This window comes from Teleopsis dalmanni, chromosome X (genome assembly GCF_002237135.1).
Source record: "Teleopsis dalmanni isolate 2A chromosome X, ASM223713v2, whole genome shotgun sequence".
Lineage (NCBI taxonomy): Eukaryota > Metazoa > Arthropoda > Insecta > Diptera > Diopsidae > Teleopsis > Teleopsis dalmanni.
The window spans coordinates 77,956,903-77,961,445 of NC_051848.1; the positions used below are offsets into that span (position 1 = coordinate 77,956,903).

Consider the following 4,543-nt stretch of genomic DNA (forward strand, 5'->3'; position numbering starts at 1 on the left):
TTTTTTATAATAAAAGAGTATATATAATAATAAATACCATAACTTTTGTTAACTGGTGTGTTAAATAATGCTATATATTTTAAACGTTACAAACTTAATAAATAAATAATAATAACTCTTCAGAGTGCTATAAGAATATATCCACATCTTATGAATGTAAGCACATTTAATTATCAAAATCGAATATTTAAATCCGTGCGAAACCTATTGATAGGTAGACCAGATATATATCACTGGTTAATTCAAAAACTGCTACTTTATTTTAATGTTCTTCCACTTTTTAAAACTATTTCTCCACGTTGGAGAGTGTATATATTTATTATGACAAGCACATTCTGACAATTAGACAAACTCATACACCATCTTTATAATTCTCATTAGCTTAAATTAAAGGTATGTATATATAACTCCTCGAGTCATTACTATACATAACTTTAGTTTAATATAAAATTTTGCTTTGTATGCTTATAGAATTTTGGAATCTCAATATAAGGTTACCTAGTTTATTGATTTATTTAAACATAAATAAGTTCTAATCTCTCAAAAGAGTAGATTAGGATGTGAGATCAATTATAATTTCTGGTTTCAAATATATTATGAATAGTTTTTATTTTAATAACATTTCATGCTATAATAATTTTTTAATTTGAACTAAACAAATTTTTTTTTATATTATATAAAGATTATAATATTTTTATAGTCCTTTAACATTAAAACGGTGTTTGTTTTCCCTGCATTTTTTTTTTTTTTTGTAGAATTATTTTCTACGCTTAGTCCGATTTGCCCACACTTTATCGTAAAATAGTTTCTTTGTTATAATCACGGTTGCCACTTATGGTACTTTAGTACCAAAATTGGTACTTTTCTTTTTTTTTTTTTTCGTTTGGTACTCATATTCAAAAACTGGTCCATTTTTGACGACCCAACTTTATTGTGGATATTTCCAATTAATTTTTTTTATAAATGCAACTTTGCTCTATTTTATATTTTTTTCATTTATAACAATATGAAAAACACAGAACGAGAAAACAAAAAGGTCCAAAAAAATTTTGGACCTTTTTTTACAGAAATGGTACCTTTTTAAACCAATTTTGGTACAGAAAAAAATTTTCAAGTGGCAACCGTGGTTATAATGTATACATTTGAGTTAAATAGTGCCCTCATAGTAGAGCTGAATGCCTCCAGTGGATTAAATGGGCTTACGTTGCAATATACACTATTTTTGTTGTTGTTACGAATATATAGTCCGATATTATTGCTGTAATGTTTTTTCTATGTTCTCGTAAAGGTAAATGCTAGCGTGCTTGCAGATTATATATCATGAAAACTTGAAATGATAGTAAAAGATATAAATATTGTGGATGTAAGTTTTTTTATTATAATCTGGTAGATAATTTCATGGCATTTATTTTCAAATACTATTTCCCGCATATGTAACTCGGCTACGAGTTACATGATCCATTCGATCAGTCCAATTTTTGACTATATTTTTTTGCAATAAATGTCAGCGTATGGCATCAATGGTGTTATGAACATTGATTTCTAATGCTTCAAGAATTGTTGGTTGAACATTGGTCAGTATAAACCAATGACAAGACAGCCACATAAAAAGTAATCGGAAAGCGTTAAGTCGTATGAACGAAGGACCAGTTAACAGGACCACTTCTGGTCAACAACAATAAAGTTGTTACTGAAAATAAAGCAGTTCACACGAAATCCATTGTTGAGCGCGCTGTATGGCAAGTTGTGCCGTCTTATTGGAACCAAATGCCAAATGTCATTGATGTTCAACTGATAAATTTTTGGAAACAAAAATGAAATCAACAATGCTCGATAGTGCCATTTCGAAAGAAATAGGTACCGATGATGCATCCAGCGTGAAAACCGCACCAAACAGTCAATTTCTGTGGATGTTTGATGGTCCATGGATGTTTGTGATCCATAACTGCACGAATTGTTTGCGTAATAGGTTCTATGAATTTCGCAAACAGATTTTTAAACTATTCATGATGAATTGTCAAACCTTACTGAACAGAAATGTACTGAACAGAACCTTTTGACATTTTCAGCTGTTAAACCATAGTTGTCGATATCAATAGCTCTCATGTTGCTTAAGAAACATCCTATATATGGTATATGTGTATATTATTTTCTTATTCAAATATATCTGATGTTAGTGATATCAATACTGCTTAGTGTGCTAAGCAGACTAACTCAAAGTTAAGAAATAAAATATGGTTTATGTGATATATGTATAAGAAAAATTAAATATATTATAAAAAATATTTTATTAATCTGACACACATACCAAATCAATCATGTAACTTAAAGAAGGTTTCGTAGTATCTTCATAGTTGTAAGCCATTTCCTTCTCAATTTTTGGCTTGTCCCAAATTTTGTGCATGTCAGTGTGTATCATCTTCTAAAAGAGAGAATATGAAAATTTTGAACTGCCTTAAGCTGCAATTTTTATTTTGAAACATTTTTCTTTTGGTTTTAAATGAAAACTTTATGATAACAGATTAAAAGCAGGAAGAATGTCTTCGTAACTTATTACAAGTCGCTGACAGCATAAAAAAATTAAAAGAGAATGATAAACGTTTTCGTTGGCAGGATGCGCAGATAATCGGGCGATTCAAAGGGTTTCCGTTGTCTTTTCACGCTTGTATAGCGAATTTTTTGAAATAATACACCTTCAGGGTAAATGTAAAAGTTTGTAATTTTTTGATTTTGGCTTATTACGAAAACTTAATCTTTTTACAGAATGCTTACACAATAGTTGAAGAACGTTTGAAGATTATGAGAAAAGTCAAATATGTTGCTGAGTAGTTTAATCAGAAATTTGAAGATACTTGTTAAAACGTGGATTTTTATAAGAACCACATACCAATAATGACATTAGCAATGGAATTTTGATTAAAGATGTCTTTCAATATACTCCTCAGATGTAAAACTCAACAGCATTCAAATTTTCTGCACTGTATATCATACAGTTTAGTAAGATCTGTTTGATGTCAATTTCGACGACTTCCAACAAAAAGCTCTGCTATAATTTGGTTAAGGATCATTTTCAAAACATGAAAAATTGGAGGATTATATGTTTGGGAAATTTCTTACCAAACAAAACTAGGATAGAACGTTTTGTGTAGCTTCTGGTAACGTCTTGTTGAAACCACATATTTTTCAACACTTATATCATCAATTTCCTGATGATATAAATGCTATCAGTTAAATACAAATCCTAGAGCTCATATAGTAGTAGGAAAATAATTAAGTTGAGTTCCCTGAATTGTAGCTAATCAACTAAAAATTTTAAATCCTGCTGGAACAGCAATAATTATTGTAGCTGATGTAAAATAAGCTTGAGTATCTACATCTATTCTCGTGGATACAAAAGTCTTTTTACAATTCCAAATAGGTTTTCTCTAAATAAGTTGTGACAATTGTGTGTCCAAACATCCCCAGTAAAGAAATTTCGATAAGAAAAATCGTGACTATTTTTGTACTGTTTTCACTTTTTCTACAAAGTTAGAGATTATTAAGTAATCCATATTAATCTTATCTAATTTAATCTAATCAAAACATATCAGATTTCACACTGAATCTACATATAAGGGTTACTGTTTATGTTTTGAGTCTAATAAATAAAAAATAAGAAGTGTTTTCTTTTATGATTAATTCACTTTTGTATGCATTTGAACCGTTTTTCAAAGCAGTTTTTCCAATTTTTTAGACACCTCCAAAGCATGGTTCTTAAATGCAACAACGGCTTCTGCTTCCTCCACCAACAAAAAATCATGAGCGTTGTCCACGCAATTTATTCTTGACGGAACAAGAAAAAGTCATTGGGTGCCAAATTAGGACCAAAATCAGAATGGCAGATGACACATCAATTCTATTTTATAAATGTTCATAAAGTCGGTTGTTAGATGAGATGTGTGAGTACTCACATGTCTTCATGGAGATGGAGACGGTGCCTGTTTGTTTTCTGTATGTCACTGAAGACTTCCGGTAAAGAAATGGTCGTATACTTGTAGCATTTAGAATTGACCATTTTACGTTCCTATATAGTTGGTATAGTTGTCACATGACTAGTTTTCCCGAAAAAATATGCGACCACTTGTATCGAAGTGTTTGGAGCGCCAAAAAATTTTGTTAGATTTGGTTCATCTTGAAATACTCATACAGTGAATTGTCGTTTACGTTCCAGCTCATACGTATATGTCCAAGATTCGACACCTGTTATAACCTTAACATATATATGTCTTTTGAAGCACAGTCATTGTACTTCTCGAGCATTTGTGCGCTATGTGCACAAATCGACACGAGCCTCTTTTTGAGACTTTTCCAAAGAGGAGGAGTGGGGTTCAACGAGTATACACCATTCCCACGGCTAAATGATCGTGTAATATTTTGTACGCGTATGTGCTGGTGGAACTAATGCGTAGGGTTCCACCTCAACCTCAATCTCACAGTATGTGGTATGACGATCTTGCATTACGGATATTAGTTTTTGCACAGAATCAATGTTTTCTGGCACGAA

General features: G+C 31.0%; 1 long non-coding RNA gene across 1 annotated transcript; it reads left to right on the top strand.

Moving 5' to 3' along the window:
* The first annotated feature begins 2,303 nt into the window (after nt 1-2,303).
* Nucleotides 2,304-2,937, top strand: LOC119662080. Its single transcript, XR_005250693.1, has 2 exons — nt 2,304-2,700; nt 2,764-2,937. It is a non-coding gene; the product is annotated as an uncharacterized LOC119662080 (long non-coding RNA).
* Nucleotides 2,938-4,543: the final 1,606 nt, after the last annotated feature.